This window comes from Micropterus dolomieu, linkage group LG01, assembly GCF_021292245.1.
Source record: "Micropterus dolomieu isolate WLL.071019.BEF.003 ecotype Adirondacks linkage group LG01, ASM2129224v1, whole genome shotgun sequence".
NCBI classification, from domain to species: domain Eukaryota; kingdom Metazoa; phylum Chordata; class Actinopteri; order Centrarchiformes; family Centrarchidae; genus Micropterus; species Micropterus dolomieu.
The window spans coordinates 16,321,910-16,334,690 of NC_060150.1; positions in this window are offsets into that span (position 1 = coordinate 16,321,910).

Genomic DNA, 12,781 nt, shown 5'->3' on the forward strand with positions numbered 1-12,781 from the left:
CCCCCCCCCCCCCCCCCCCCCCAACAGGAACTTGTGTAAGATGCTTTCCCCCTTTATTTTCTTGTTTTATTTCCATAATTTTTTTCTTATATTTTTGTTGTTGCCCTTATTTGTTTAATTTTTGTATTATCGTTTCTAAAGGAGCACAAATCATCATAAGCTGACATTGACCGTTGTTAGGTAATAAGGGTATATTTTGATGTGATAATTTGATTGTAATTTAATTTCAGTAGTGGTTCCGTACGAGCTGATTGAGACACAATAAATTTGTTAGAATGAAATGCACTCATCTTGTGTTTTGAAATTTATATTCTTATGGTAATGTGGGCTGTTTTTTCTTTTTTTCCCCTTTTTTGGAAGAGGAATTACCCTGTGTGCTATTTTCTGCATGCACAGCAGCAGAAGCTAATGAAGAAAATGGTGGACTATTGTCCCAGATGAAGCTGCCAGCTAATAATAACCTCCTGTAGAATAATGCAGTGCAGAGTCTCTTAGTGAAAATAACTTTATCGACCATAAAAGTCGGGGATTTTTTTATTTACCAAAATTTTAAAAAAAAAAGACACGTCTGCGTATTAATACAGCATCTAATGTATTAGGAGCTCATATGTGACTGCCTAAGCTTGAGTAAATGTCCACCAGCGTTGTTCTCATCATCCCATAACTGTATATGACCATTTAAATGAAATATCGCGGTCAGCTGCAGGCCTGCACAATGAATGGCTCGTCTGTCTGTTTACATCTGCTGCCTCTTGAGGCCTTGGGCAAAAAGCAGGAGCCCTAACCTCAGCCTGCAGGATGGAAAACAGGCTCAATCTATATTTCGTGTAAAAAAAAGAAAGGAAGAAAGTAAAAGAGAGCATCACATGCAAACTGATAAAAGACAGACGCGTCCATATTGTGTGAGCTGACGTATAGAGCGTCCTCACGTCCTGGCTGCATGTTATGTAATATTTACGTTGCAGCTGGTAGTCGAGATGCAGCATCACATAACACTGACAAACACATAATTATTAGCCCGCGTTTTGAACGCCTGCCTAATGCGCACGTCAGTGACGCCAATGCAACAAAAACTGTCATTCGCAAAGTAATGTATTTACATTCATAGAAATAGCAACATTCAATTCACCGCTGCTTGCACGGCCGTGAATGCACGGCAAGACTCTCATAACTCCACCCACAAAACCTCAAACCTCAGACCCACATGGCTCGCCAGGTGTGTTTTCCAGGTAGAGGGGCCGTAACTCGGTGAGCTGACATGTTTGTTTTAGGATTCGGGGCACTGGGTCAGAGAGCTTATTGATTCTGTCTGTCCAAAGCTGAGCAGCAGCTCACAGGCTCAGCCTCTCCACTGCTGCAGTTTACTGAGGATGGAGCAGTGAAGTGCTGTGTGACATGTCGGAGTGCTGCAGATTAATATCACGGTTGTTGTTTCAGCACTTTTGACAGGCCCAGAGTTTTCTTTTAATTTGCGGGACAGGAGCTATAGAAAATCATATATTCAAACATTTTTCCTGTGAAGGGGCTGATAGTGCGCGTGTGCAGCCAAATGTGAGTGTAGGTGACATTGTGTCTTGTATTTTATTTCCTATAAAAATTCTACATCATATATCCTCTGTTTTAGCCGTGTTACAGGCAGTGTTATCATTTTATTTATTTATTTATTTTCCAACAGGACTACTTTTCGTCACGGCTGCAAGAGGCAAATGTGTTTGAAACTTTTTCTTTTCTTGAGTTGTCTCGGTCGCCTATTCAGCAAAACTCAACAAAACGTGTCCCCTCGCTGCAGGATTTGAATTTCGCGGATGATTTCCCATACTAGTTGCTTAGCAACTGAATTCAATGATATAGAGAAGTAGGCATCATTTTTCTTTGTCTCCATTAGCAAAAGTGGCAGCAGAGACGCGCTGTGTGTGTGCAGTCCTCCAAACTTTAGATTTGGCCATTTATTTACAAGTGTTTTAAAGGTATTTGCATGCACGTGTGACGTTTTAAAATGTAAGTACTCAAATCAAGACTAATTATGAATGAAATTATAATGCTAAAAGATAAAATAATAATAAGCCTTATAAAAGCTAAAGCACGTGCGCAGCGAGGCTGTACTTTCCCCTGATATTGTCTATACCTATGCTTCTTGCTCATTACGCATGCAGCTCCTGTGCTCCTCTGTGTAAAATCTAATGCAAAGTCACATGACGTGCTAAGATAAGCACCACGCGCAAGACCTTCACCACAGAGAGGAACACTTGGAAATTCCTCGTTGCTGTCCTAAGTTGACTATAAACACAATCCCTCACGGCAGACCGGTGCGTTTACATGTGGATCCCGAGAATGCACCCTTCAGAGCAGCCAGCAGCTCGCGGGGATTGTGCAGAAATGTCCCAAATCTAGTGAGAGATTCTGCCACAAAAAGAGTTTCAAATCTCATAATGGGTTTTGGTGCGCCTATTCTCCAACAGCTTTGCCTTTTTCATGGGTCTACAAAACCGTTTTGGCAGCAGCATGGGTGTGCGTGTGTAAGGCTGCACCGCATGCGCGCGTGTGTATGCGTGTGTGCGCACCGGTACGTTGAGGCCCTAGGAGCCCTTTGCTTTCTCCTGCTATTGATTTAGGACGCCAAAGGCCCAACAGGCTTGTCGCGCCCATTCGCACTAATTAAAGCTGCTCGTTGTCACACCACTCTGCTCTTTAGGGAAGTGGAGGGACTCCGGATTTGTCCCATAAAACCCAACTTTTAATGCATAAATATTATGAATATTTGATATATGGCTGTCAACACCCAGCGCCCTTCAATCAGCCACTGACACAGATGTTGTAACCATATACATCCCATAAAAATAATTACACAGATATATTTTATACATCCGCCTAAGCAAATAATAGTCTTAATAATAAAACTATACGTCTGTTCCACTGTAACGTTTACATTATGGGTATATAATGATAGCTTTAGGCCCATGCCAACTTAAGTGTATTTAAATATTGGACTTTTATACAACGTTATATTGCTTTGTAAATATTATTTTGGGGTTGTAAATATATAATATGTCCAGAGTTGCATTTTCCTGTATAACACACACACACTTTAGTTCACTTTGTTATTATTTATAGACCTTAGCAACTTTTTATTATACCGGTAGTTATTATCTGTGTCTATGGTTGTATTAAACTAGCTTAAATACTCAAAATAAGATATAATATAAAATCCAATATAGGCCTACTCATTTTAGATGCACGCTTGTACTACATCATACTCAGTTTTTAAGTGCAGTTACTCGCAGTAGTGGTGTAGTTCCACTGTACAGTATGTCACTTACACAGACTGCACCCAGTAAATATGGTGTCAGGCTCATCCTAACCTGGTGAAACCGTGCAATATACACGATAGTTCCCCCTTCTCATACTGTATTTACTCCACGTGTCGGGCGCATGAATATGGATTATTCTGAGCTGCTCTCCACGGGGAGCCTTCCTCTTCCACGTCCACATGGATTTATCTCTGCTGCAGAAAAAGACGCTCAGAAAAACATCCCTCTGTCTGCCGGTGACTGCTGACTTCTGATCATAATTATTACTGTTATTTTACAGTAAGTATTGTGGCTTGTTTCTTTGATTCATGCCTTATTATGTAGTTATCGTGGTAACGCCACAAGCAAATATAGTTAGTTATTATTATTAGTTAGTTATTATTATTGTTATTATTATTAGTGGTATTGTTTATTGGTTTAATTGTGGTTATTTAATTTATATAATTTTTCCTGTTATTTTCGTTGGCACATGTGAGCGCATAATTAATACATAAGTTGGTCATTCATGAGTGTTAACAGCACCAGTAATTTATTATTATTATTATTATTATTATTATTATTATTATTATTATTATTATTATGCAGGTTTATATATAGGCCAAAATATAAGCATTTACGGGGTATTTCTCTCTTCTTTGGACATCGGAATACAAAACAACTATAGCCTAAAACTGAGGACGGCATGTAAACAAAAGATCACCGTGGGCCTACATGTAAATGTAGCTTATCAAGTCTACATTCGTTTTTGTGGCCACAACAGGAAAATAAGAAGAAGAAGAGGAGAGAAAGAAGAGGAGGACGTTTTAAAATATGACGTGACTCTCGGGGGTTTCCTCTCTATAAATTGTGAAGGTCATGGTTTCCTGAGCAGGCAGGATGGATAGGTAGAGGAGGGGTGAATGGAGTCTGAAGGCAGCTCAGCCATACAGAGGTAATGTACTTCAGCATCTCATCTGCTTGTCTGCATTTCAAAAGCACATAAAGCCTGGTGGAGTCTGCTGGTTTTGCCCTCTCCTCTTCCCAAATGCCGATTTAACGCCTTTAATTCAACAACACGGGTCATTTTGTTAGATTTATTTCTCATCTGAAACAAATGTATAACTGTCGAGCAGTTCCTTTTTACAAATATCGGTCATTTTATGTTAAAGTCAAGCGAGAGTAAACCTTTAAACCCTACTACAAAAATCACATTGTAGCCTTTAAACTGCGCCCAAAGAGAGGGGAAATAATTTCCCTATAGGTGTTTATAATGCTTGTTGTTCTCATAATGTTCCGGTTTTGATTTAATGTAGGCCTATCTCCAAAATGGTATTTTGTATTTATTTCTTTGTACTTTGAAGAGATTTTCCCCGTTATATTATTATAATATTCCTGTAGGCTAATATTCACAATACTCTTATAATGTTCCTATTGTGTACCAATATGTGCGCTTATAACTTATAATATTCCTATAATATATCTCTTTTGGAATCTCTTTTGATATCGACTTACTAGGTTACTACATCTCCCTTTTCACGCATACAATGAAGGATTATAAATTGTCTTCTCTAAGGGAAGTTTTTGGCCGGAGAAATAATCCCGGTTGGGTCTGTGCTGTATGTCAGTCCCCAGGGAGCAGCTTACTGCCCAAAAACACCCCTGCACGGATTCAGAAAATGAATAAAACACATCAGGTACATGATTCTTTGTGTGTGTGTGTGTGTGCGTGTGTGTGTGTGTGTGTGTGTGTGTGTGTGTGTGTGTGTGTGTGTGTGTGTGTGTGTAAATTGTTTCGGCAGCTTGCGTGTGGTTGAGGTCGGTCACTAAACTGTCTCAGTCGTGTTCAAATTCATCTTTGAGATAGATTTTGTGTGTTTTTGGAGGAAAGGTTGCAGCAGTAGGTAACAAACAGGCCCGCAATAAGACACCGATGCTGAATTTCTTTACTGCATGGATGGTTTGCAGCATACTTACCATAAATGAGTTGCTCAGAAAATAGTTTTGTCTATCATTTGTTTGTTGCAGTCAGGAAACAACCCGCAACAACAGAATAACGCAAATAAAGGTGTTTAAACTAGTTTATTCACGTCTTTCTTTCATTAGACTTACTAACACCAGAAATTATTTGATTATGATTAAAATAATAATTCCTATAAATATTATTTCCGCAATAAAATACTCCATGCGCGTACAGTAGCCTACCTCTAGAACCCAGACATATTCACTCTCCTCTTGTTTTGTTTTTTTACTGAAACACACAGGAGTGAATCTCTCCTCTGCAGCTTCCCTGACCTTACAGCGCCACCCAGTGGCCGTTTGAGCTGCCTCCACAATTCAAACGCCGCTGTTATTATCTCCACTGGAATCAACTGCCATAATCAAAGTAAAATAATGAAGATGACATTTAGATGTGTTTCGGGTTTTGAACATTTCGATTTTGCAAAGGTTTGTAGCCACTTTACATGTTTTTAAAGACAGTGTGTGTCATTTTAAGGCCATTTTAAGGAAGTCTGCTTTAAAAATCATATTTGGTCCTGTATGAAAATAGCTAAGATGAAAATGTTGATCATTTAATTAATTCATAGTCTGTTTACTTTAATTTAAAACGATATACTTTCACTTTTGATTACTATAATGCAGGTTGAGTTCTAACTTAATTTATCCTTAAAGTCAAGTGGATGAATAACATGACTTGTGTAGATTTTTATTTCATTTGTTCAGTTCCATACATATTGCCACTGTCCAGCGAAAATTATGCATCTCCAAAAATTTTTACTTTCCATGAGCTAAAAACAGCCAATGATCCAATGGGTTTTTAAATTTCAACCCACTTATTCCATGGATGTGTGTGAAAAGTTCAAAATCATTTTACTGGACTGCAATATGTTAGTCCAACAACTGATAAGTTTGCCATTTTAAGTCACACATGCTCTGTTACCTATGAATATCAATTCATAGCATTGTCCTCTGGCCCTTGGCTTAGGCAGGGTTTTGAGGATATCTTTGATGGCTATAGGTTTGCCTTTTTTTTTACTGATGTTGGAATTGCATTTTTCTTCCTTTTTTTTGCTGTGTTACAAGGTAACACAATACAAGAAAGACACATTACGATTGTTGCACTTTTTCATTTTCAAATCACATAATAGAAACTCCAATGCAGACAAAACCTTAACCTTCTTGTGTGTCTGTCTGTGAAGAACAGATGTTTCTTTATTTATTGTCCAGGCTTGTTGCTGTAGGAGGCTCAGGCAGGAGAACATGCAAATTATGCTCTAAGTGAGGTAAAGTCTTGCCAAGTTGTTCTTGCATATGTTTATATTTTTACTGGAGTGCCTCCATAACATTGATTATTCTAAACATACTCATTGTAGCTTTCCAGTGAAAATCTCCAAATTTGGTGATTTAAAATGTTTCTGATCAACTGAAGGACTAAGTGTTCCTTATATCAATAACACAACACATACGCTGAGAGTATTTTTCTACTTCTTAAGCTGAGAACAACATTTTAAAAGAATGCATGGCTGAAAACAAAGCTTTTTTTTCTTAGCTCATGAAAAATTTACTTTTGGGAGATATGTGTTTTTCCTAGGACAGCGAGAGCTTGCTTGGCTCACAATTCTCATATACACTATTTTTGAATTCACCTTAATTGGTTTCCTGCAGAACTCTGTTGTGCAACATTTCTATTTTCTGTGCAGTTTTTGTCTCAGATTCACCCCAAGCACGCTCCATTCAGTCTCAGCATCTCGTTTCAGCCAGTCAAACCGCTGGGGTTAAACACGCGCCCCTCCCGTGCTGACGATCCCAATAAAAGACGCCGGCCCTGCTTTATTGGTTGCCATGGGAACCAGGAAGCTAGTTAGTGATCTTTCACATCTTCTCCTGTTGTTTATTTGTGTGACTTGAAAGACGGCTTTTCATTCAGTGCACATGTGTTTGGAAAGCACCGTACAAAAGCTGCAATACTTACTGCGAGTAAGGCTAGTTTGTTGATGCTGATGGTATCCATAATCACTCCCATGGGTGTTATTGCTATAAGGGAGCATCTAGTGTAGTCTCACATGCTATATTTTAGTTGTAGAAGAAGGAAATAGATGGTTTAGTAAGGTGAAAGTAGGAAAAACAGGACACTGATTGACTTGCAAACATCAAGTAAAAGTATAAACAACAAATATATCAAAAGTTGGTTCACTTGTGTTTGTACATCTACTCCTTCTTTCAAGCTGGCTAACATGAGTACATTTCAAGATTCTGTAAAGCAGCAATTCTTAGGTGTCAGAGTTTCCTAGAAATACAGTAAGAACAAAGATGCATTAAACAGAAATACTCTTCAGAACAATGTTCCCACAGGGACTTTCTCAAGCCCTAGTGGCATGACTGGCATGTGTCCATAAAGTTATCTTGAAAAACTTGACCAGTGAGCGTAAGTGCAGACCGTGATGTAAAACTTCTCGTTCCCTACCCATAATCCCTCTCAACCGAGAATTGAACCCAGGCCCACCCCGCATCCAGCCGGGCCTGCATCTTGCAGTGTGTGCTCCGTAGCTTCCAAAGCCTCGTGTCAAAAAGCTGGTCTGCGTTTCAAAGGAATGGCAAACATTCGTGGAGACTGAAGCCTGCAGTCGCTGACGGGCCGGTGCCAACAATCACTGTTTATGTTGGCTCCGAGAGCGACCGTACAGAGAGAGGGACTCAGAAGTTACCAAGTAATGACTTGGTAACCTCGAAAAGTAGAAAAGGAGAAGCGGTTCTCCGAACACGTGCCAGGACTTTCTGCTTATGAGCACAAACATCACACGGAGGATGACTTCTTTCTTAAACAGAGATTCTAAACACAAGTGTTTGTAGTTTTGGCTTTAAAGGTAATGCTCTGAGGCGTTTAGCACTTTGCTGATGAGTTTGATTTCAGGACTGTCACATTTTGAATTTACCTAACTGAGAACAATAAGATCAGATATCTCTTTGCTTTCTGGGATAGTTGATAATTCACAGTAAATCATATACGTGTGTTACAAGCATATGTGTGAGTGTGTGCCCTGTTTTATCCCAGCAAGCGTCCCAGGTGGTGACGGATCTCAGCAGCAGATGGATCGATGGTCGGGGACAGATGCAGGGGTCGGTCGGTCCTCAGGGGTCCGCCGGTGACATCTCCTGCTGCAAGTCGCCGGCCGACCGCCAACCTGGGTCACCCATCCCAACAGGCCATTCTCTCTGGCAGCAGTTACCAAGGTGACAGCATGTCAGCGCAGCCCCGCAGCACCACTGAGGGCGGGAGGGTAAGGCGGAGGGGAGCGAGAAGGGAGCCCGATGCATCACCAGCTCTGATGGGTTTGTCAATACTGTTTAGATCCAGGGGGAGCCGGGCCTGCTGGGGCACACACTGGGCCCCTCCCAAGACTAGCACACACACACACACACACACCCCTCCCTACCTGCAGACACACAAATATATCCAACAAGCATGTACAAAAATAAGCATTGATGTGCATTTTGGCTTAGAAACAGTTGCACACACAAACACACACACATAGCAAAGTGTCTTAAGTTAGTTTCTTCAAGACTTAACCTAACCTTAAACACAACCACTACATGTCTAACCCTAACCAAAAACAAGTCTTAGCACTAGCATTTAATAGTTTACCTTGTTGGGACCTACTTTTTGTCCCTAAATAAGAGGAGAGTCCCCACAGTGTGATCACAGCACATACACAAAACATACATTCACATAAGTAATCTCTGTGTGCAACATATGTATTTTGGCTTAGAAACACACACACACAGGTTTTATTTAGCGTCAGCAGATTTTCATTTTGCCACAAATATACAAGAAAGACATGAAACATGCACTAGTTCACATTCATGAACAAATATACGAGCACATTACATTGATTCCCTAGAGACTTACCCACCAACCTTAACCAAAACCACTATATGCCTAACAACACCCAAACCCTAAACCCACCAAAAGACATCCCTAGTACATACACTCTAAGCGGGCTTTGAGTATGCAGTATGCTCACACTACTGTAGAAAAGAGACAACTTTGTCATACCTCCTCAAAAAATGATCAGTATGCAGATTAAAACTTGTTCTGTTGCTGTAAACTATTGTCCCTTTAAGCAAAGCACAAATGGGTTTTACTCACAGCTTAAAAAAAACAAAATATAACATAACATTACATACATATTAAATATTTGTAAAAAAGTATCATTCCGTCAGATGGTGCTCACATCGTATAATTTCTTGTTAGCATAAAACGGTAAAGTGTGTGGATTTCTAACTGCAAAAACAGAGCTATAAAGATATGTAGCATAGAATTGGGACACAGCTCATGTCTTAACCCTGATCTTGTGGGGACTTGGTTTTGTCCCCAAATGGAAAGGAAGTCCTTACAATGTTAGTGCGTTGACAGGTTTTTGTCGCATAGAGGTACACCTGCAAACACACACTGGCATGCACACAAACATTCCTATAATTGTACTGCATGTAAAGATTTTGGCGTAGAAACACACCTTACACTTACACATACACCCCTACAACTGGATATGCACTAATATTTTGTTGTGGTCTTTTCCACATTTGAGCAAAGGAAAAAAAAGACACATGAAAGACAAGGAAACTAAGTACATTCTCTCATTAGCACGAACACACACACACACACACACACACACACACACACACAGCCATTCGCTCCTGGCAGACTGATTGTTTGAGGAGACTGCATGGATGCGTGGATTAAGCTGTTGATGCAGGAGTCGAGAGCGAGCTGGCAGATAAAGATTACTGTACTGCGTGCTGCAGGACCAGGGAGAAAGAGAGAGAAGGAGAGTGAGGTGAAGGAAGAGAAAGCACGCTTGGGCCATCTGACTCTGTATCTCATTAACCAAAGCGTGGGGGGGATTGGAAAAGCAGTATCAGCCACGTTTGGCTCAGAGGGGCTTGCAGTGTAACCATTTCTAGACCATGGATTTAATAGATTACTAATGATCGGCCACAGGTATTTCCAAGTTAGACATTAGAGGCGGATGCCCAAAATGAGATCACTTGCTAATCCGTACATTTCCACCTCTGTGATTCTTGAAACCTTGCTTTGATATGTGAATAAGAGCAGGGTATATATATATATATATATATATATATATATATATATATATATGTGTTTGGATTCAAAGTAGTTAGCGTCAGGATGTATGGAGGAAGGTTTACAGCAAATATCGTGCCGCTATCTCAGCGTGGCGAATTGTTGCAAGTGCAGAAGAAGAAGGTGTTATATATGGAGCGCTCATGATTCTTCGTAGGCTCTATATCCAATCTGACCAATCCTCTTAGCAAGAGAGAGTTGAGCTCTGCCCTCCCCAGAGAAGTTTCTTTTTCATTCAACCTATTATGTCAATGTTTAATGCTTAAGGAGGGAGAGGAGAGAGGTAAAAACATTCTGACTGTAGCCCTGGCAGAGCTTGTTTGCAACTAATACCAGAGTGCTGAACGGTTGCTGTCAATTTCTCATGCTTGTTTTCTTCCCCCTTCTTCCACAGTAAATGTGAGCTTCATGGCAAAGACTGATTCTGACTTTAACAATTTCATGTGAGCGGCGCCTAAACGCTCATCTCTGCGCCGGCAGAACACGACTTACACGTTAGCAAACACAGAGGTTGCTTGTACTCAAACACGGGCGCCATTTGAATGGCTTCCGCCTCCGTTTAAAAGCTTTGCTCGCTGAAATAAAAGTAATTAATTGGTGTTATACACCAAGGACATAATTATCTTTTCCAGTAACTGGCACATATTTAATTACCAGTAATTGTTCCCCGAGCCTTGTTCAAAAGTGTTGCGCGCCAGACAGTTCTTATATATTATACACTAATCCTGCACTTGATACTCAGTCAATTAGGAAATGTGTGTCAAAGAGCAATCATGTAAACAGCATTGTGGAATACACACATCCTTCTGAGACTCCTATGTGGGCCTTCATTGGTGTCCTCACACACACACACACACACACACATCTGTCTCACTGCTCTGCACTTTGTTTCCCCCTAAGGGTACAATTCCCTACCTATCCCATTCCTTCCCAAGGTGTTAATGCCTGCCAGATTGGAGGAAAGTAATTTGAGATCATTTCGCAACAAAGGCCGCAGATACTGATTAACACGGTGGCTACTTTCTAGCCAAGTGGCGCAGTCCCATTTAAAAAAGCGTCAGGAGCTAAATTTACTCCCCTGTGCCTTGGGTTGTGTAGGGCCAGAGGCTGCAGCGGGGCCCTTGAACATGAGAACAGGGTTTAATAAGTAAACAGGAGAGGCAGAGAACAGTGCTTCTGATCAGAGCTTATTTGCTCAGCCAAGCCCCTGGTACGCGCTACTAGCTGATTAGCCCTGCCGATTGTACCTTGTAATTGCAGTGCCTTGACCCCCTCTAGGCAAATATTAGATTTTAGTGGTTTAACCTTTCCAGTCGTCAGAGCGGGGTAAATTGCCCAACCAGATGTTAAGGAGCCCAGCGGTAGTCCGCAGCCCTTCTGATCAGCAGGGAAAAAAGCTAGCAGATTGAACCTTTTCTTTTTAATATTGTCTCAATTTCCTCTGGCCTTTCAAGCTGATTTTTCGCAGCAGTTTTCCTTCCCAGAGACATGGTCATACTCCGATCCTTATCCCCTCCACTGATGTCAGGTTACAAGTGAGACATATTATTTAAAATCAGTCCAGTTGCAGTCATTAGCTGGGGACAAATGATCAATGAAAAGATCAATGATAGATATTAACCTAGCAAGTAGTCCCTCAGTTCAATCACTCCAGTAATTTGTCACCTGGTGAGGTGCAACACATCCACTTGAACAGGTCTCTTTCCAAATGCTATGGGAGAAAAAATGCTGCATTGTTACAAATAAAGAATCCAGCTTGCACAGTTGCTCACTATCATTAAAATGCACCAAATGTTTTTGCAGTTGGTCATTGTGGAAAAATAGATTTGAATGTCTCATTTCGGAAGAAAACAGCAACTGTTACTATTATCAGACTCCTTTCCTCAGCTTGAATTATTACATTTCAACCAAAATAGTTTGCAAACAACTGCCAAGACTTCTGTGGTCAGATTTTGATTACAACCCCTTTCACCAAAAAAAAACAATGAGATTCATTTTTTCCTTTAGTCGTCCAACGCAGCACAGAGGGAAGATTCCCCTGTAAGTATGCTGTACTGCATCTGATAAAGAACAAATTGCAGACAATGCAACAGAGTGTATATGTCATCAAGCTGCCTCACATTCCAGCTCTGAGCCGAACACGAGGTCAAACAAGCAGCAATTATACAATCCCATTCCTCGGATAAAAAGCATTATTTTCCGCCAAATCCCTCTCTGTAATAAGGACGTGATTGATGTGCGACTGCATGCGAGAGCTCGCTTGAAGCGTACGTCCAGATGAAATGGAAACAATATGAAAACATTCTCTGAAAGGATGGAATTTCCCCGACTTTTAAGATCCAGCCCGGCATTT